The 23,433-nt window shown below is 31.8% G+C and overlaps 1 protein-coding gene and 1 long non-coding RNA gene across 3 annotated transcripts in view; one reads left to right on the top strand and one right to left on the bottom strand.

The window, feature by feature from the left end:
• Positions 1-321: 321 nt before the first annotated feature.
• LOC126735114 (uncharacterized) lies at positions 322-8,647 on the bottom strand. 2 transcript variants are annotated; one of them, XR_007660325.1, is made up of 3 exons: positions 8,461-8,645; positions 4,381-4,490; positions 322-466 (listed from the first exon to the last, which is right to left on the bottom strand). It is a non-coding gene; the product is annotated as an uncharacterized LOC126735114 (long non-coding RNA). The 2 variants fall into 2 exon arrangements; XR_007660326.1 differs by lacking the exon at positions 322-466 and having other exon boundaries at positions 4,377-4,490; positions 8,461-8,647.
• Positions 8,648-20,176: 11,529 nt separating this feature from the next.
• Positions 20,177-23,433, top strand: part of LOC126734781 (uncharacterized) — a 38,706-nt gene continuing 35,449 nt past the window's right edge. Inside the window, exon 1 of the mRNA XM_050438504.1 lies at positions 20,177-20,579. The gene's annotated coding sequence lies outside the window, so the exon portion shown is untranslated. The remainder of the gene's footprint in view (positions 20,580-23,433) is intronic.

Consider the following 23,433-nt stretch of genomic DNA (forward strand, 5'->3'; position numbering starts at 1 on the left):
AAAGGGTAAAATCACTAAAGCGCTGCGCAGGCAACCGATTGTCACGAGCACATAGTTTTGAACGGTTAATTACCTCAGGAGTATCCTTCCTCCTTCCTAAACTTTCGCTTAAAGGATAGAACTGGGATGGAGTTTGTTTTATACATCTTTTAATACCTTACATTTCACGTTCTTAATTTTTACATTTGGTCGATTCGTGCTCGATTATTATCTGAATATTCAGATGAAAGTTAGTAACAAGCCTACGATCAAAAAAAATTATGACTCTAATAAGTAATATTTATTAACAAACAAGAAAAGTAATAAATTATTTAACTCCCGTATGAATGAATGCTGCGTTGTGCGGAGTGCCGAAAGTGTAAAAGACCTCCATTAATTAGAGAGCGACCATATTGATTTCAAATTTTCTTCAACTTCAGTACGTAATTAGGCGATCGACTGTCTCGTAAAACATTTAAATAAACATCTGCAATTAGATTGGCGTTAATAAATAGGGTTAAACATTTAGAATATCAATCATGTCACGGATATATACTCGTTACCAAATTAGGGGTTTAATTAATTAAATTTGGTCTTTTGGTCGTAATTATAGTGCTTGTACAACGTCACACCTTGTATCAACATTCTGAAAATTGGTTTAAATTTTTGAAAGAGACAAAGAAAGAAAAAATGAAAGAGCGGATTTTAAATTTTAAAACAGTATCTTATAGAGGAGCTTAGTCAATAATTTAAAGTTGGCGCAGAAAAACTACGCAGTTTTATACGTAAGCGAAAAATGGCTAAAACTCTGCGTAGGCAGGCAATTGTCTAGAGCAGTTTTCAACTTGCATCAATTAAAGGGTGGCCGTATTGGTCTCTGATTTTTCAGTAATTTAAAATTGGCGCAGGAAAACTGCGCAGTTTTATACGTAAGCGAAAAATGGCAAAAACTCTGCGTAGATAGCCAATTGTCTAGAGCAGTTTTGAACCTGCATTAACTAAAGGGTGGCCGTATTGATCTCTGATTTCTACAACTTCAATACTAGAAGATAGTAATTAGCGAAGTAAACGATCTTGTAATTAGGCGATTCGCTGTCTCGTCCAACATATTTTAATACACATTTGCAATTAGATTGCCGTTAATAAATTGGGTGAAACATTAAGAATATCATTAATAATATATCACAGTCTCGTCTGAAATACTACCTTAACCGTTTTTTACTTAGTACTAATATATGTCCCCAAACCTAATAAAGGTTTTCACCAAACCAATATCGATAGTTTTGTTTCAATTTAAAAAAAGTACATTCATCTGAGAAAGGTAAAGGATTTGCTCTGTAGCAAATTACGAAATTTTATTTAAGTTTTAGTCATAGGATCATCTAGTATCTGAGTTTGTCGTTTTTGGTGACTTTCCGAATAGAACCTACAGGAATTTTAGTTTAAGAATTTTTTTTTTGCCAGTGGGCTTTCACAGCACCCCAAATGTTGTGGCTTTATCCCAAATTCCACGATGCCTGTTACGTTTAGCATTACTTATCTGGAACCAGCATCTCTAAATTTTCAAAAACTTTCGACTCCGATGCCTTTCGTCGGAAAACTTGTTCCTATGTAAAGACCATAAATAATTTAAAAAATTTAATTATGGTTTACCAAGTAATGATTAAAAGACTATTGGGACACAAGCAGAGACTGTATATTTAGATTCTAAACCTCAATATTTCAATGAAAATTTCTTAGCCACGATCTTTTTTTTTAATAAAACAGCAGAACCTAGCCGATTAAAAGACCTTTAAAACTTTAAAAGTCTCGCTCAATTCCCCTTCTCACTAAAGATTTTTACAATGTGAACTATTGTTCACAGGTGGTAACTTTTCAAATGTACACACTGTATTTTTTAGTTGGCAGCAATCTTAACCTAGAAAAAAAAACAATATGAATAGCGTAATTGCGACGCCAGTGTCAAAGTAAAATTAGAACGCAGGTCTGGAGAGAGCGGGCGAATCCGAATCCGAAGAAGATCGACATTTCTCGGAATAAATTTGGTGACTGACTGTGGGGACAACGTAGACGTTAAATTTAGCGGTGATGAGCTGCTAAACACATTGATAATAATTTTTTATGCAAACCACGCGCGCACCAGCGGTTTGAGATGTACTTACGTCAATATTGTTTGTTTTGATTTTTTTTGTATCAAACTGAAATTTTATGATGAACAAAAGATTAAAATTAAAAAAAAAATTTATCGTTATTTTGTGGTTTAAATGTTACTGTTAATTAACACTTTAAACTTAACAGAACATCAATGGAAACGAAGTTTCAAAAAACAGATATAGCAAATCAAATATAGCATCGACGCCAATTGTCAGATTATTCTTTTACTGGTCAAAATGTAGAACATTGAAAAGCTAGATTAGTAAACAACAACTTTGGTTGAGTTCAAGCTGTTTTGTTAACAAACATATTCATCGATTCTCTGTTGTCAAGTTTACACGCATTTTCAAAAGAGGAAATTTTCAGCTATATATCAACATATATAATGATGTTAATTTAAATTATTGATGCTAGATTTTGGATTAAAAATAAAAAGTAGAAACAGATGTTTTTCTAAGCGTAAAAATAACATCTTCAAAGCAAAAAAAAATTGCTTTGTGTTTACATTCCGCTTTTGTTTTCTTTAGTTTGAAAAAAGACGCATTTGAGTGTTTTTGTGAACTATTACGATAGTAAAAACTTGTGCCGTTTGTGCCGCACCATGGAAAAAAAAGTTCTTTTTTCGAAAAAAAAGGGATCTTTTCACAAATACCGATATTGTCATAACATCATATCAAGAGCCAACCGTCGTCATAAACGTAGAATAATAAAAACCTATTAAGGAATCTATAATAATTATAAAATATTTAATTTCCATAAAAATATCTTATCATATTTTATGAAAAAGAGTGCTCCATATTTTATTTAAAAGGAATAGTATTGTTTTGCGTCTATCAAAATAAGTGACAAATTTTTATGATATTATAAAGTGTGTTTTTTTGCCATTTCTATAAGCATTTGACATCATTGCTTCAGAGAAATCCGGGGATGTTTGACATTAACAAACGCTATAAAATCAAATTGATTTAACATGTAAATTTAAATTTATAATTAAACAAGAAAAAGAAGCTCTTTTGCTTTTCCTAACCGGAAAAAATATGTTTTACGCATTTTATGTTTACTGACTTTCTGCCGGGAATGACGAAATGTAGTCCAATGTTTATCTTTATCTCAGCTCGAGGAATAGGGCCAATCAAAATTGCGAAAGAAAGACCCTAGAAGCAAAGTCTACAGGAAAAAAAAAAAAAAAAAAAAACGTTTTATAAAATCGTTTATATGTTGTTTATTATAAAAGATACAATACCGAAATTTTCAGGGACTCAGGGTGAGGGTAAGAAATGAGCTAGAGGTAAGAAATATGTTGCCGAGAAAGAATAAGGCCAATTTTTTTTTCTTGTTAGCGCCATATTGAATTTTTGCATTTTCAAATTCTCCTTTAGAAATGGTCTTTAACTATTTCAATTGATATAAACCATTTAACCATTAACCATTTCAATATATAGACTTAGCCATAAATGGATAACTTGTGCGCAGAAACGAATCGTAGGTTCCGATACGATGAAGCAGACGTACCTCATTGATATTCGTTTTAGTATATAAAGAAATTTTTCTCTCAACTTTTAAAGGGAAAATAACTCGGTCAATCGGCTATATTGGTTCTGTTTTTATCAGTTACGTATCTTATATCGTTAAGACCCTCTCACAGTCGTTCTTATTTATATCTTTATCATACATATTTTAGACAATCACATGACAAAAAACGCGTGTCAATCGTATGCGATAACTGTTACTTCGATCGGATCAGAAAATATCTCATCAATTGGTCGTTTTTGTGAGTGATTATGGTGGAAAATATTAATGAGAATAAAAATTGCGACAAATTGGTCATCAACTATGGCACGGATTTCGACTACCAAACATAGTTACCGATTGAGAAAAACACAAAAAATCCATTAACTATATCAAAAAAAGACACACAAACGACTATAAGAGTAAAGGAAAACTTGTAATTTTCTTGTCTTATAGAAACTGATCGCCATTAATACGTTTTATCGACTATCGGTCATAGCATCAAAGTTTATATATTCCAAGTTGTAATATATAAGATAGTATAGTACATACGTTACGACGTCTCTGAGAGAGTCTAAGGGTAGCACATTAAATGTCTTCCGAATTCGGTTCGGACAAAAATAGGACGCGTGCATATTCTTGTTTAAACGTATTTTAAAATTTGTTTTATGGAATTCGAAAAAAAGAACTGGGAAATCAAATAGAGAAATGGTTTATTTTCATAACGGTTCTACTTACCGAGTTAGGACTCTCGGACGATTGGGCTGTAATCGTAATGGCAAATTATGAAATTTGGCAGCGATTTGATCGCAGTTACCTAAGCAGCGCCAATTCCTTCATTCTGCCCTCTAAAATTAGACATACCGATATTTAACACTTATCAAACACACGTGTCAAGTATCATTATCTTATCTTATCGATACTACAACCACCATACTTTGTAACAACTAGTGAACCGAAGAGGCTTAGTAATAACAACGACGGAATAAAGGGGCTCTTCGAGATGCTATGATTTAACCGATTTCATTGAACTGGTAAACAGTATTATTTCATCTGTATGATACAATTTTCAGATTGCCATTCAAATTGGGTCGTGTACAGGTTTGAATGTTTGGTGGGTTTTATTGTACTCTTTGTTTGAACTCGGAATAGTAACGGATCTACAGGGAAAACAAAAGTTTTATAAAATCCTTTATATCTTGTTTATTATAAAAGATACAATACTGAAATTTTCAGGGTGGAGGTAAGAAATAAGTTAGGGCTAAGAAATATGTTGAATGAGGCCAAACTTTTGTTTTTCTTATTAGCGCCATATCAAATTTTTACACTTTCAAATTCCCCTTTAGAAATGGTCTTTAATCATTTAAAACATGTATTATAAGTAATAAAATTATCAAATTTAAGATTTTGTGGCAGTAGGCTTTGATATATCTATTCAATTTCCTTATAGTGATTTTCGATAACTGTTTCAATTACCTAACAGTTGTCAGTTTCAAAATGAATAATTTTCCACATTATGAAAAATACGATATATTGGAGTATTTTATTCCCCCAAAATGAAGTCCAAGCTGAAGAAATGGATTTAAATAAATATCGTAATAACAACACGACAACCTAGAGTTATGTTTAGGTGTCTCAAAGACAACTTTGTAGCTTATGGAAGTTTTGCTCACGTAAACAAAAACCAAAATTCCAGACGAAAACAGAAAAAATGTGATAATGCAAAGCCATGGTTGAGACACATCGTACGTCTTTACATCAAATTAAAGGTACAATAGATCTTGCGCGGTTAACGGCGAAGGCTATGTTAAAACGTCATAAATACCACCTCTATCGTGAAGGCCCTACCAGGGATTCCAGAATGGCAATGCAGTTAAAAGAATGACATTTTGTCAATAGTCTAAAAAATAATGAGATACAAACCTTTTCATTAAAAGTTCTTTTGTCAGTGAGCCTGTGGACTATTTAATCGGAAAATCGTTTTTGGTCGGATGAATCCACGGATAGTTCGTCAAGTTAGGCACCAAGATAGATTTGGATTTAACGTTTGATTAGGTATTGTGGGTACCAACTCGATTGGGCCTTTTTTAATGAGAACTAAAATCCCGAGAGATATTTGAACCCCTTATAAACTAACGTAGCGGAAACTTATGGAGCTTCCAGTAGCTACGCTGCAAAACTTGTATTTCTACCAAGACGGCCCCGGAGCTTCGACATTTATAATGGATGTATTATTACAGAATTTTTAAATAACGAATTTCCCAGCAAGTGGATAGGCCTGGGAATACTGTTCCCAGACTGATATAGACTGCTAGATCTCCTTACATAAAACCGCTTGATTGTTTTAAATGTTTGCTCAAAAATTTTGTATTCTGTGGGTCATATGAAATTGAAGGAGAGCTGAGTACAGGTACCCACTCTGTTATAGAAGCTGTTAACACAATTACCTATCAAGCAGTAATGAGACAATGTATGTTGTACGTGCGAGAAAACAGTGGCTTATTTGAACACCTACTTTAATCCTAAAATGTTACTTGTTCGTTGTTCAATAGTAATTTAAAATAATAAATAATGATGATTGGGCTGAGAATATTCTAATTTTATTGTAAACATCGATTTAAAACCTTTACTAAATACCATCCCAATCGTAAAATCAATAATTTTTACCATTTGGTTTGGAATAAATATCTTAAACTTTACTTATTGCTAAATTACCATCGATGTATGAAGCTTCTATGGTGAAAATCAGAATCGTATTGTTGGCCATCTCGCTTGTCAAAATTGACAGGGAGCAGACAGAAATGACGCATAGTTGTTGACACTTGACATTGACTGATAGAACATCATTTGTCATTGTCCTATCATTTGAGTTTGTTTTGCATTTCAATGGATGCTGAAAGCGTGGGCTGGAATTGCTATTTTAAATTAATAATTTTTTTTTTCTAAAAAGTTCTCTTTTAATATCGGGAGCAATCTCTTTCAATATTTGCAGCAATTCCAGGTTTCTGGCAATAAAATATTTTTTTTAATTTCCTTTAGTTCCCATAACAAGAAAAACATGGAGAGATATATGCAATGTAAATTTTATTAAGACTTTGAGCTATAGAATTTCTTCTGATCAGTTCTGTCCACACGTTTTAATAATGCTGATACTGCTGGCTTTACACTATAATGCATATTTATTTAAACACTTATTTTATCTTTTTTTCACATGAATCATTTAGTGAATTGATTCATAAGGTTTGCACTGTCTATTTTTTTAATTTATTTCATGTTCGTATCATACCACTTCCTGTGTTCACTGAGACGAGATATAGGTATAGATACTAAGAGACCTGAGCACCGGGAATGGATCAGAACTAATGTTTTTGTTACACCCTCTGTTTTTCAACAGTTTCTTTTTCTTTTAATTATTTTAATATTAATTAATTAATAAAAATATTACATAAAATAAAAAGAAACTCTTATTTTAATATTATAGTTCCAAGATATGTTGTTAGTATCATGAAAGATCAACAAATATATACTATGTAAGTGATATATGTTTCTTTTGTTTTGTAGATAGATATATTGTTTCTTTAGATAATACTCTATTATAGAATTTTTAATTAATTTTTAAAATATGTTTAATTTTTTTTAGTAAACAGGTACAAGTAAAATACAATAAATTTTACATATTAAATAAGGATAATTTATCCTCTATTGAATATATGTGTTAATAAAATAAGGATATTATTAACCGAATGGTAATGCCTTTGGATGTATGATAAAAAAAATCTTGACAACCTTTTTTAATCTGTTTAAAATTAATGTAGTTCAGTGCTAACAAATACTTTTAAACATTTTTAGATTAATTCTAATTTGTTTAATGTCTGTTATAATAAATTATTGTATATCATTTTAATTAAATAATAAAAGGATTAAAGAAAAACATTGTTTTTATTTTGATTTGTATTTGGTGATACGTAGTACACTATTGTTAATTGATTATTGCAGTGAATTAACTCATTTAGATATGTAAAATAAAGCTGAAAAGTTTTATTTTTATTCTGATCAATATCTGATGCAAACACCTAATCAAAAAGGTTTTTTCTCTTATTAAATGAAATTTGATTTCCCGCCTTAATATGGCCACGCCTTTCTACCATTTTCATTGGTCCAATTAGGCACGTCAAACTGTCAAGTTGGTTACAACAGTTTCCGTTGCCAAGCGAGAGGACACTAGTTGATTTGTCAGAAGAATTTCTATCAGTTTTTAAGCAACCACCACTTCTCTATATGTTTGTGTTTTATGCGCTTGATTATCCATAATCTATTTTGCAATGAATTAAAGATAAAAAAGCGATAAAAATTACAAAGCAAACAGTTAAATTAAAACATAGCGATCATCAAGACTCATTAAAGCGTATCTATCTATCGATTTTATCTACCAAGTCGCAGTAGTGTGCAGTTCGTACGCTCTCGAAACGCGGATAATTACCATACTCATTGAATTTAAAATTCTAAAATGGCGGCAAAACTGTTTCAAGTGCCTCTCCAACCAATAAATCTTAAAATCTGATGAGAGAGGAACAAAGTATTTTAAGATATCTGAACCGGCTGAATCAGATCGTCGTTGATACGATACGGCTTTCGACTACCACCTACAATCTGACAGGATCTTGTATATAAATCTACGATGTTAAATTATAATATAGAAATATTGAAATACCATCAAATGGCAAGGCAGCTGCAACAATCTTAATGCTTAGATCTATTTAAAACTAAATTAAATCCAGTATTAAACCAATCTACCACATCAAAAGTGTATATACCTACATAATTAATAAATTATCTTGCTTTCTCACTCTCCTCGTAACCCGTATATAACCGTACAAACATAGACCTATTCTAATCGCTCATTTGACGTTTTGTTTTGTTGACTGTTGGCTAGACTTTGCCCGCAATCGAATGTTTTTGTTCAATTATTTCTGTGATAAAGATAAGGCGAACTACAGCGAATATAACAGAGAAAATGAATTCGATGAGGGTCAAGTATGGGAGACTACAATATCATTAATATTCATACATCTACAACATACCCGTGATAATGACGCTAGTAACAACATACCAGCATGTGTGGCCTTTTAACCAAAAAAATAAAATAATACGTTTCATTACATATTCAAACAAAAATATTGGATTTTGATCAGACTCTTGCTAGCAATTCATACTCCATTTCGAATCTCGTTGATTCGTGGTGCGCTGCTACGATAGAAAGAGAACAAAACAACCGGAGGCGGCCAGGCGGCAAGAGGTGAATCCAAAGAAAGACAAAGACGGACACAGAACAGGTTCGAGATTCGAGGAAACGGCATAGTGAATGGCGTGAAGCGGGGCGGAGAGGGTAGACGGGCAGGCGATTCCAGCTCGATGTTGTCAAACTGCACCGAAAATATTCAACTATTTGAAATTTTTTATAATCATTTTCTTCACGTGTTTAATATAAGTAAACATTTTTTCAGGCATGCTTAATGCAAAAAATTAATCTGTGTTTACATAGAAGAAAAACCCAACTACTGCAAAACCTAGACCGTTAGCAGAAGCAAGCACTTCATCGAATTATTTAAACAAATTATGATGGGTTAAAAGGTGAATCGTGTGATTCGGTTTAGAGAGATACAAACAAGGGCATTTTTAGGTCGTCTTCATGCGATAAATTTATTATGGTCTAAATAACACCGTTTGCGCATCAAATGCAGATCTGATGTTTCTTCTCAATGTAAATAACTCGTTTATTATCATTATTCCTAAATAAGCAGTATTCATATATTTAAAAATTTATATTTTTATTGTTAGAGCTGTTTTTTTAAATCTCTAATAGTATTTCTTCGGACAAAAAAGACAAACTTGTGAAAAAGTGATCTAGTTGCCTCAAACTTGGTGAATATACCATTCCGTCAGTCAAGTTAAAGAGACGTCTAAAAAACGATTTTTTTTTGAAAATTTTTATATAGAATGTTGACTTTGAACATTTTATTGATAAAAAAGTGAGGATGAAGTAAAAAAATGCAAAATTTTAAAAATTATAAAGGATTTTCTACTTACGTATAATTTACAATTACACCCGGCTTAACTATACTCTATTTGCGACTAGCCATCACGTTGACCTTGATTGACCCCACGTTGATTATTATATGCTATTAATTTAAATTTAAAGCCCTAAGTAACCAAATTCTGTAACTTAGAAGGATTTACATCACTTCTTTAGGTCATATACACAAATTTCCAGACGCAAATCAGGAATATCAAATATGTAAATACTAAATACGGATTAATTCATAAATAAAAGAGACTGTCAAATCTCACTTACGTGAACAACTATTATTTTATTATTTATTGGGAGTGGCTTTTGTACACGAACTTAAAAATATACCTGGACTGCTAATGCATATGGCCACGATACCCAAAAATTACCACTGCATGGTGGCCGCCATTTTTATAGTGGTTGTGTCCTTTTGATGTTGGTCACTCTGAAAATTTTTAGTGTTGCCAACAAAAAATATATTAAATAACGGTAATGAAGTTGACATTTGACGTGAGTATAGCGGATTGCCTACTTTTTGACGATTTGTAAACGACGCTTGGGTATGTCGTCTGGAACAGGCGATGTATCTTTCTCCTTATTTAATACGTGAATAATGTATCACCATCTTTATTTAAAGGTATTTGGTTAAGTAAGTTCTCAAAACCGAATTATTGTGAATTGACCGTATGTGTTGTTTATATTAGAATAATATATTAAGTTGTTGACAGAATAATATATTTTTCCTATAAAAACCCTTTATAATTACAAACCCTCATAAAATCATCTATATTTTGATTCTTATATATGGTTGTATCTATTAATGTGGAAACACTGTATATGGAAGGAAAGTTAAACTCGTAATAGTAAAAATAGAAAGAAAATAAGTGTTTTTAACTGAATTTGTTAAGTAAGCAAAAATTTAAATGAATATTATGATTTTCATGGTATTAGGATTTATAAGATTCAAGATTATCAGAATGATAAAACAAATATTTTAAAGTGCACGCATCTATTCCAAGTTGATTGAAACTTTGTCTCATTATAGGTGAGGATTACTTTCTTTCATAACTTTTAACGAAATTCTTAAAGAAGTACCAGAAAAATCACAGACCTAACGCAACTATCTTAAATTCTTACCTATATGTAACTTTCTATTTTGTATTTTTGTAAACATAACCTCTCAAAAACTTTAATTGTTTTGTTTCCCTACAGTTGGCACAATTAAAATTTGTCAGAGTGACCAACATCGAAAGGACACAATCACGCAAAATGGCGGCCCCTTAGTAGTGGTCATTTACTTTTCATTGAATTTGCAGTCCAGGTATATTTATAAGTTCGTGCTTTTGTACTAGTACGATTCTCGTAATTTTCTGTCATGTCTCATTATAGGTAAGTATTTGTTTATTTATATAGGGTATGTACCGTTTTCAACTGTCAGTACAGGATTGTACTGTGCTGATTTTACTGTAATTTGTCGTTTCGATTTTATACAGCGTGCTGTTTTGCTCCAAAAAAGGAACAGTTTTCAGCACTGTTTTCACAACCACAACATAAACTATAAAACCTAGCCTATAAAACTTTCGAACAAACGTATTTCCTGTGAGAAAGTAAAATACACATGTACTTTTGTGCCTTTTGCTTTCTGCAGTGCAGTATGTGCACATTTACGAGTTTTCTAAAAAATGTAAAGGGCTAAAGAGCGCAAATTTGTGGTCTTAGGAAAAATTATGTATTTACCTACATTACTCATGAAAAAAGTAAATTTCATACACTCGTGTGAATTTCAAAAACATCACCACTTGAGTGAAAAATATCACTTTCTTCACTAGTAATGTAATATACTATAATATTATCTTTTGAATTTGTACCTAGGTACCTGAACTGCATCCTAAATTGCTCTTCGGAATATAGGTTTATCACGTTTTCCAAATAATTTGGAACGCGAATACAGGCCTGTCCTTAAGCCTGTAATTGGGCAATATAAAAGTCTTCTTGGTCCAGTTCATCTTCCTCATCATCAGTTAATAATAAAACGGAAACGGTGTTTGCCACTATCATGGCTGCTACATTATTGGGGTTCATAGCCATAGCTTTTATTTTGAACAATTTATGTTTTGAACTGGAAAATAATTCCCACAACGTAAACAAGAAGATTCAAGAAATCAACAACACTTCTGACAGTTTTGACATTCCCGCACTATTTTACTGTACCTACAATAGCTTTTATCCCCAGTCAATCCAGTAAAGATTAATGACGTCACTGACGCATTTATGACGTCATTCAGTACTGAATCAGTAAACTGAAATAAATATCGGAGCGACGTCCGGTAAATTCAGTACTGACAGTTGATAACGGTACATACCCATGATCATAATATATGCACATGGGACTATGTGGTTGGCGCACATGTGGAGTTAGGATTGCAAAAAGGGATTGGAACCTTGGGTTGGCGCTAGTGGGTTAGGTAGTCGTTTGAGTCCTATTTAGGGACTGGGATAATAGTTAGGAAAAGAGGAATTATCGGCACAAACACCCAATAAATAATAACATAATATTTTGTTGACGTGACATTTGACAGTCTTTGTTTATTTATGAATTAATCCGTATTTACATATTTGATATTCCTAATTCGCCTGTAGAAATTTTTGTTTATGACCTAAAGAAATGTAAATTATTCTAAGTTATAGAATTTGGTTAATTAAGGCTTTAAATTTGAATTAATAGCGTATATAGTGATCAACGTGATGGTTAGTCGCTAATAGAGTGCAGTTAAGCGGGCTGAAATTGTGCATTATACGTAAGCTCTACCTTTATAATTTTTAATATTTTGCATTTTTTTACTTCATCCTCACTTTTTTATCAATAAAACGTTCAAACTCAACATTCTATGTAAAAATTAAAAAAAAAAATCGTTTTTTAGACGTCTCTTTACCTTTACCGGACCCTAGATCAGATATACTTACCATCACAACTTTCTAGCTAAAACTAATTTTAAGATTTCGTACTATGGTTCTCTCGGTAAATTTGGGGGTAAACCCAAATTTGGCACTTTCCAAAACCATGTATGACGTTTTATAAACTTTCGGGTATGATCAGCTGACACTTTAGCTATCCCACAAAAATGTCTCATAATGTTTGTGTGCTTATTCACATGTGCATCACAATGTGTTTTCGTCTTCTATAATATTATACTTAATAATTTCTACTATAAATTATTTCTCTGTATTTAATATTTAATTTCCGTATCTAATTTACTCTCTATTTATTTCATTTGCTCAGTATTTAATTATTTCTCCGTATTATAATTAGTCATAATTCCAGTAAAAAATAAAAAAATAATAACAAAAAAGTAGCACAGGGGACAGGAGACAAAGATCCACGGTCACATATTTACCTCATGAGTAAAAAAATTTATTAAGAGCTGCCGGAAGTTGTCGAGGGTATAGATAGGCATCATCAAAAACATTTACGTTTCAAATAATTCAAGAAGTACATTCCTCTGTCGTAATCATCTTCATGTAACGCATTCTGCATGAGGTGTAGTTTGTTAGGATGGAATCTGTTAGTCTTAAGTATCCTATGAATATAACTTTTGCTTCTACCTGTACTTATCTCCAGTTCTATTGATATGTTTCTCTTAATAAGGGTCATTAAAGACTTGCACTGTTCTATTGACATTTTGATTATGTCCTAAACAAATTAATCAGTTGAGTGAAGGAGTATCACCTGTCCACTTGATCGGAAAAGAAAGCTATCCACAAGCGCTTCTTTACTACCTTAAATTAAAGATGTCGTGTCATCGTGTCGCTAGTGTAATATTTTTTATTACTAACGCCTGATTAAAGGGTAGAGTAACAAGAATTTACAATTAATGAAAAACTTGAACACAGCTTTTGTTAAACTCTATAGTATAGTAATGTAGTAAAATAGTAATAGGTAACGTAACGTATAATCACTATATTCAATTATCCTATTTTTTAATTTTCTCTCAATACAACTATGTATATACCAAATCGCATTCCATTTGAGTATTTTCCTTAGGAAGATCTTCTTTGGAAATGTATATCTTAGGCGTAATTGCAAAATTTAGAAGGACATTTGATCAAATGTTTTTTGCTGGTTTAAAATATGCATATCAGAAGAGATTATGATAGGTAAATTATGTTTTAAACAATGCCTTTTTAAGTAATCACTCAGACATGATATACATGTGGAGGCTTGTAGTCCAGAATCAATTTCCGTAAACCCGTTGCATGCAGATTGATGTCCAGTGGAATTATAAATTGTTAGACCTTAGCTTAGACATAATAAATATTGGTGCAGGAGCGATTTTCACTGCTTGAAGATCCATACATAATAAACTACATTCATTGTTAAGTGCTTTAATCTTATCGTTAGAATGTTCTTTTTCTTCTTTATCATCAATGTGTTTTTTCCATATTTGCTCATCAAAGTTTGTATTTTCATACTTACACATATCACAATGATCCTTCTGGAAGAAAAATAAGATTAGGTTCCTTGGTTTAAACGTTTTTGAAAATATGAATCCAAAGAATATCTTTTTTTCTTCATAAAAGTTATGCGGTTGTTTTAATGTATTATATTGCTATTCTAAATATAATTTCTTAATATTCTTTGTTGCATAGTAAGACGAATGTTTAGGAATTTCGTTAAAAAAACGATTGATGATTCAACAGAATAGATGACATGATGACAGTTTATATTCTTTGCTTTTTATTTAATTCTCTCTCGACTCGTTCATGTTAAACTTATTATCTTTTATTCAGCTTACCATTATGGAGCTTATAAACCATGGAATAACGTCGTCTACTACCTTCATTTTCTTTCGTTGCTATAGGTAGATGATGATTCAAGACTTACAACTTACATGATCAGCCACAAACCCGTTCATTCCATGTCATTTTCTTACAAAAGCTAGAAAATAACTCTTTTCTAATATCTTCATTAAAAGTACTGCAGAACCTGTTCTTAGATTTTAAGTACATTTGTGATAAACATATGGCTTTTCTAGCTTTCTTGCTGCACGTGGAACGTGACGTTTTAAGTTTTATTTCGAGAAAATCCGACATTTCTGATCACTTGATTTTTATTTCTTTTTCATTAACTTTTATTAGCTATATTTTTTCCTTTTCGTCGTCGGTCATATCTTCCCATTGAGCTTAAGTACACTCTTGAACTTCATGATTTAGAGTTTCTTCATCCTGGTCGTATTCGCTATTGCTTTCAGACTCGCTACTAGCAACGTAGTCAGCTTAAAAATCACAAACACGTGATTTGAGATCTATATTATTGGTAGAACAGAGATCACTCGTAGTAGGTTGGAAATCCATATCGCAATCAAGACCAGGAAACAAAATTAAAATATTTGTACATATAAAAAATTAAAAAAGTAACTGGTTTAGATAAATTAAGCACTAAAATTATTTAACATTTGCATGAGTACCTCTTGAACCCACTAGTTCATATTATTAATCTTATTTTTAAATATATGTATGCCTGTTTAGAATTTGTGTTTAGTTGCAAATTTTAATGATTTTTTCCTAAAATATTCTCTTACTGCTTAGCTATTAGCTACAAATAAAAAACCAAATTGCAAATAAAAGTTTTTATATATTTTTATTAATCTTTTATGGAGGGTGTACAAATTTTTATATTTTATTATAGTATGTTACAAATGTTACAAATTAATTAAAAAATAAAAAAAATGTATTTTATTCTTTTATTTTGTTTATATTATTATATTTTGGTGTATTAGCCATTAATATTAGCGCGTACATGTTTTTTTCTCTTTTCCTTTTTTTTTGTTGTCTACTTCTTTGTAGGGAAAATAAAAATTGGACAGATCAGGCTATACTGTTCTCCAAAAATGTAAAAAATGTAAAACTCCTCAAATATATCTGCATCAAAGTTATATTTTTCATTATGCAGTGCTTTCATTTCAAAAAGAACTATTCTTAATAACTTCTTTAAAAAATACGTCAATTTAGATATATGGCGTTTAATTTTATATTTGACTCTGTCAATCACCTATTCACCTCCAGTTTACCTCACTTTGCTATGTCAAATGGGAATTCCATCGTGTGACACATCATTGTAAGCAGCATTAAAATGTCTATTCAAAAGTGTCAAAAAAAATTAAACCGGTTGACGTACCAGCGAATAGTGACCAAAAATTTCTGGAAATAATAGATATTTTATTAACTTCAAACTTTTGTATTTCAAATGGCTACCCTAAGTGTGATACATCATTTTAAAGGGCGTACAATCTCCTATATAACCAAAAGGAAAAAGACAAAATCGGCTGACGTATAAGAAAATAGTAAACAAAAATGTGTGGTTATAAAAGACATTTTATAAACTTAAACTCTGGTGGGTCAAATGGTTGCCCCATAGTGTTATACTTATTTCAAATGATAAAAAAATTTCTATCTTACTTCGCCAAAAAAATTGATGCAAGTTAAAGCGATTTACCAGTAATAAGGTATGGTAATAAACAGTTTAAAATTCTTGCCAAAATTTTTCGCAGTATAATATGTGGCGTATTTATTTTATTACAGGTTCAAGAATAACACTGCAGTAACTAGCATTTTTAATACGTTTAAAAACTAGTTTATTTTTGTTAAAATTGTCATTCTGACGCTCAGTTAAAAATTCAGAAGTGCGAATAATTTAAAATTGTGTATACACTAGCCGAAAGAATAGAAATTATTTTTCTTTTTGGCACTGAAGATCGGTGCGCATAACCGCCAAGACATTTAATGACAGACATCCAGACAAGAACGTAGGCCATAAATATGTACTACAATTAGTAAGGAACTTTGGGGAAACGAGATCTGCAATAAAAAGTGTCCTGAGAAAAGAGTTGTTAATGAAGCATGCCAAAATGAGGTACTGGGACAATTGGCAATGGATACAACATTATCTATCCTCAAAGTTGCAGAGTTAACTAATATTTCAACAGGTTCTGTACACAAAATTTTGAAAAAAAAAGTCTCTCGAGAAAACGATTTTGATAAGAGAATTGAATATTGAGAACTTATGTGCCAGCGAATTGACTCCCATTTGGTAAAGAACATCTGCTTCAGTGACAAGTAAAAATTTTTTCTAAATGGACTAATAAATCGGCATAACTGTAGATACTGGGAGGATAAAAATCCACATCTTTTTCGAGAGGATCATACTCAGAAATCATCCTGGAAAAATGAATATATGGGCAGGAATTTATGGTAACGAAATCATTAGACCATTTTTTTTGGAAGAAAATTTAACTGGAAAAATGTATTTAGACCTTCTCTAAAATACAATATATCATATAGATGAAAATGGTGTTGAATACTAATCGAAAATAATTGGTATTTCCAATAAGATGGAGTTCCCTTCACTACGCAGTTCGAGAGTGGCTTAATAAACGGTTTCCAGGGATGTGGATTGGCAGGCGTGGTGCAATTGAATGGCCCGCACGGTCGTCAGACCTACCACCACGAAATTTTTTCCTTTGGATGTATTTAAAAAGGAAAGTTTATAACACCACCTGAAAATATTAATGACTTGTCGAACATTTTGGAATATCTGATTAAAATTCTGGAAAGTAGTGGTTTCGATAATGTCCAAGAAATAATTAAATTAACAAACCTTTGCATGTCACAAAATATTTTACCTATATCTGAACTCATGCTATGAACAACTGGAAGGTACAGCCATGGGTAATTGCCTTTCTTCCTTCCTAGCAGAGCTCTTCAAGAACCGTTTTGAGTTAAATGCAAACAATACATTCCAATACTTTCCAGGAGTTTGGTTAAGATATGTTGATGTTTTTGCCGTGTTCGATAAAAGCAAATGTTATAAAATAATTGAACAACTTGAGTTGTTCTACAAATTTTGTTTCATTTCCTCTAAGTACTAGCAGATTTAATAAAGAAAAAGCAACAATTAAAAGACGATAAGATTATTAATAAACTAATTAGAAGACATAGGTTTAAAGTTAATCTTAAAAACTCAAGCACATTTCAAAAGCATGAAAATAAACAACTTTCGTTGCAATATCATACGATCCTATTTTAACGAGAGGCTTTGATAGGGTTTTCAAACACTTAGTCTAAAGCCGCATTTACACGGCAATTATTGCTCGGCCACTCAATTGATCAATCTGGAGCAATTAATGGAGCAACATCTAGCAAGTTTATTAAAATACGGCAATTATTTCGGCAATATTGCTCCATATATTCTGTATTGCTTAATGTCGCCGAGACGAATTGCCGAATATCCGCTGAACATTGAAATTTAAGTCAATTTTATTTTGTATCTCGCTTTCACATATTTATTTTTTGGCTTAACGTCTCGCTTCCACTGCGAGAGCGAGGTGCCAGGCGTGCATGCGGGTTTTTTTTTTTGGTACAATCATTTATTTTTAACAAGAATTTTTATTATTTGTGTATATGTGATGGTAATATATTGAAATAAAAAATTAAAAAAAACCTAAAAAAAGATTTCATATTGATTTTCGATTTTTTGTCTAGTCGCATGATAGACTTGATTAGAGAGAATTCGCGCACGCGACTACTTAAAAGTTAACAACAATGAAAATATACCAACTTACCTTTATATATCCACGAAGAACATCTGCAATAGCTCTGCATACCGTAGGTACAAACAGTGCAATGCAAGAATCAGAAATTCGAAACAGATACATTAAACTTTTGTAGGAATCTCCAGTAGCCAAAAATCGGAGGGTTAAGGCAAGTTTCGTCGATGCAGAAATTGGGTCTCTAATATTGGTCGTCTGCTTCGTAATTAGTGGGCTGACTTTATTTAAAAGAATTTCAAAATCACTTCGGGACATTCGAGTAAAGTTTTTAAATAAAAGATCGTCCAATTCATAACACAATGAAGAATGTTTTCGTCTTGGTAAAAAGGATCGTACCCAAATACGTCTGTTTCTTTTCTTTTGTTTTTGGCTTAAGATAACAAAAGCGCTACAAGCCGCCGCTGCTAGAGAATCAACGTCCATTGCGAGCGATAGTTTTCAACTAAACTGGTCGTGTATGAATTTATTGCTAGTTTCGTGGAGTTGCGCCATATCGCTCAATATTGTTGCTGCAGAGCATTTTTAAAAATTGAAACTTGTTGCCATTGCTGAAATTGCTTTCTATTTCCGAAAGTAAAATTGACCAATATTGCCTAAAATTGAGCAATTTTAATTGTAAGGGCACCTTAAGAATGGTCTATCAAAGTTTGGCCAAGTTACGAAATATTTAAGGAAACCCAAAAGTTAAAATAAAGACCAATGGAAAGTCTGAGATCTATGAGATTAATTGCAATCAATTAATGTCAGATTTAAAGAATATGTAGCTCATGTGAAATATGAAAGAGTTGAAAATTCAAGCATGGCTGAACATGTTTTAAATACGGGTCACTTTGTAGGGATAGACAACATAAAAAGCAGTACTTAAAAGCAGTTAAGAACAATAGGAAATTAGATGCATGCGAAAGTTTAGCAATATTCAAAAATCAAAAAAACATTCTTAACAGGGATAGGCTTAAGGTCCAATCCCTTATAGTCAATTATATAGTTTAATTAGTGTTTAAGATTTGTTCCGCCATGCTTCATTGCATTTTCCGCCCTATTAGTTACATCATTATTATATATATATATATATATTAGCATATAAGGCCATTTGTAAGTAGTTTTAGTTCACTGTTCTTAATCTTCTCCCAAAGATACTAACATCGTTAGTGAAACACGTGTCGAGAGTAAAAATAAAGATTGGTTGGAAAATTTTGGTTCATGGTAAAACTATCTCATAATATGAGTGTCACACCAAAGGTTCCAACCATAGGACTATTCGCTGGTACGTCAACCGATTTATTTTTTTTAACACTTTTGAATAGACATCTTAATGATGCTTATCATAATGATGTGTCACAAGATCGGGATCCCCAATTGACGTATCAAAGTGAAGTTAGCTGGAGGTGTTTAACAGAATTTTGTCAAATATAAAATTAAACGTCATCCTGTATATCTAGATTGACGTGCTTTTTTTAAGAACTTATTAAGGGTGGTTTGTTTTGAAATGAAAGCAATGTATATTTTAAAAATCTTCGCTTTACGACTATTAATTTCGGTTTTATTAAAATTTTATTAAACATTTGTTATTTTCCTCGTTAATCCATATAATATTATTCTACGTCTTGTACCTATGTCTTATTGTTTATTTTTGTAATTGTTTTTTAGTTTATTACTAAGACAGCATATATTTTTAGAGGATGTAAGTTTTAAGAAATAAATCAATTGATATAAAATTGATGCTTTTAGGATTTTTATTTTCCGTCACAAAGTTTTAAATTTTAATTCATGAATAAATTAAAGGATAAAGAAGCGGCAACGTCGCACCAGTCGAGAAAGAAACAATTAATGCCGGATTGGAGTCGCCCGCGACCGAGAGAGTGACAAACGGCTGGTTCGTCCGCGTTTGCGGGACAGAGACGGCACGTATCGAGTAGTAAACATGGCGCCGTGTGACCCTCCATATCATTTTTAAGTGTGTTCCTGTACACGCAGTATCTCGAGATTAATTTCACGTACTTTCGTAAAAAAGAAAATAATAGGGTTCGATTAGTGCGGACGGGGCACTGCACTATCCGCGTAAACCGATACTCTAGACATACCCTTGAAGTGCCAAAACGCATGACTCGTTGTTTATTTTCTGAAATTAATTAAGTGCATTATTATACATTTATTATTATAGTGTCGTCGCCGAATATTTCAAAGTGCCAAATGTATTTACATAATGTAAACAGTAGGTTCAGTTAGACTGTGTATGTGGGCGAGTGTCGCTTCCAATAGATAAGGTAGGTATTAATTAAATAATAATTGTATTGTTGACAACTTATAGTAAAATCACGGAATAATACAATAATGACTAAATAACAAGGCGGGTTCCAGGAAAACGGGCCTTGAAAGCTATTTCGCCTGGTAATGTACCAGTTCCGGGGTTGCCAGCTCATTTTTGTTTATGTCATGAGGGATTCCCTGAATGCTCTACGGTTTTATTGGTATCTGGTAATTCCCTCTGCCCGCCGTCGTCCCCTCATAATAACCCGGCCTTGCAGCCGTTCAGGTTCACTCATTTATGTTGCTTGTTATCACTTTCTATTTTTCACTGCTTTGTTAACTCTGAACTGATCATCAAACGTTATCAGTAACATATTTATGATTAAATTGTGATAATCGAAAAAAAAGTGGTGGGGTTATAGAAGTCAGATTTTGCTTTATCGTAAATTATTTTTATCTGGTTATCCGCTAATGCACAAAAATAAGGAAACTTATTATATTACAAAATATATTTCATTATTCTTGTTTACTTCTTATCTGGACATTCATTCAAGAATTTTAGTTATTCTAGACATCCATATTCTTCAATACTTCAACTATCCATTTCTTTCAGATTTAAATCAAGCAATATATCTTAATTATAATTTATAATAAATCTCTTTATTCATAAAAAACACATCAAGAGTGTATTTAAATAAATGGTGTCATGAAAATCACAAAATACATAGATTCCAGCATTGTACAAGACCTAAAGGACCTGACAGGATTAAAACTTAAAAATTAAACAATACTTAAAAAAATAAAATCTTGAGTTTGAAATGAGCTGAGAGATCACAAAATATCAGCTACAGTAAAAGAACACTCATAACATACTGAAAAAGAGCCCTCCTAGAACATTTCAAATCTGGAATTCTGGTTAGTGAACTAGGAAGCACTTAGATATTAGACCATGAGGGGCTCCATTCAGCCTGCTATGTTAGGGCTATGGTTTGGAAAATAAGGTCTCAACAACAACTGTATTCCTTTGCATAAATATTAAATACTTGCAATCCCTGCAAGGTAAGCAAACAATGCAGAAGATGCCCTATCATGGATCCTGTGGTCTACAGCCTATAAACCTACATGTAAAGCCCTTTTTTGAACCAAAAATACTTTGTCAACACCAACTGCATTGTCCCAAAACCTGATACCAAATTTAAGAATTGCTTCAAAGTTTGCTTGTTGTGAGACAAATGTTCTCAGGTAGCAATCTCCACATAATTTATTTAAAATATAAGTTATTTTTCAAATTCCAATTTAGATGCCAATCAAATTAAATAAGATATGGAAAGTCAAATCACAAAATAAATCTTAAAATACTAAGAAAACTTAGACAATTCAAACAAGTTTCATCCAGTTTACTGTCATATATTTTATTTCTTGTAACAGATAGCATTAACAAATTTTTACAAAAACTAATTTCTCTAATCATTCTGTATAGTGTATTAGCACTGTTGCAGTGTGGGATTTGGGTAGTCATAATTTTGTGACCAGAAATATGTTGTAGGGGTTGCAAGTGTGTCGTCAGTGGAAAGTGTAATAAATATTGATGTACCATAAGGATGTATCTTGGTCCAAGTGTATTTTTTTTATTTACATCAATGATCTTTAAAATATTGATCCCATTGCAAAGTAGATTTGGTGATAGCTCAACATTATCTACTATACTGACCTTACATTAGTGGACCAATGGTTTGCTGAAAACAGGATCATTCTGAACCAAGGCTTAGGTATAATTTAGAGTTAAAGCTAATTTTAATGTGCCCTAGAAGGCAAAAAACTAAGGCAAAACAATCTGCCATTACAACAAAATAAAAATAATTATATGATATAGGGATGTAAAAGCTATATTTAGTTTACTGAAACCTTTAATTACTAAGAATTATTTTATATATATACAGTATGTGTCAATGGCTTAAACCTGCAAGTTTAGAGAATTAGAAAGCCCAGTAAAATTTTCCAAAAATAAGTTGCATCTAAATATAAAATTAAGTACAAGCAGTGAGAAGACTAACTCATGAATCTAGTTGCAACAAGACAAAGTTCTGGTTAATATGTGCTTCTGCTATGTGATTTAACTGACAAAATTGTGATGTTGCTAGAAATCATCAAAATATTGATATATTTGATTAATAGTGAAGACAGTTGGAAAAATTAGCAGCAGCAAAGAGAAAATAATTAAAGGTCAAGAAAATTGAACATTACACCTACTTCATATGTTCTTAAGTTCAAGTTAATTTTTAAAGCTTATTTTTTCAAATTTTTAGGATAAAATTTAATGCACCATCATAAACACAAAAGGATATAAGCTCATAATGAACAGTATCAAAGGTCTTGCTGTAATCAAGGAGCAACTTGCCTCTGATCATATGATGCTAGAATTCGGTTAGTGGATTCTGGACTGGTTTAGACATAGCAACTAATTTGCTCAGAGTTAATATTTCCCTATACTGGAAGAAAAATCAAAGAAGGCTAGTAATGACAGAGTTAGGATATTTGAAACGTTTTAGAAAGTTTAGAAAGTTTTAAAAGACAAGAGACTGTTCTATCACCTCAGTGGTGAACTCTTTCAAAGGTTAACAAGAGGTCAAAATCAGTACTAGTTAATTTTGTCCTCTTATTCATTTATTAGTTGACTTATTCATTATCACCTGACTAGCAATACAAGAATAATTTCTAAACCAGTTTTTAAAAATAGTCCAATATTGCATCAATAATTACTGAAAAACCTACATGTTTAAAAAATGGTTTTACCATACTTGTAGAAAAAATTTAGCTTTAATTACCAGTCATGTGATCAACTTTTTCAGGAATGTTATTACTATTTTCAAA

This window comes from Anthonomus grandis, chromosome 4, assembly GCF_022605725.1.
Source record: "Anthonomus grandis grandis chromosome 4, icAntGran1.3, whole genome shotgun sequence".
In the NCBI taxonomy this organism is placed as follows: Eukaryota; Metazoa; Arthropoda; class Insecta; order Coleoptera; family Curculionidae; genus Anthonomus; species Anthonomus grandis.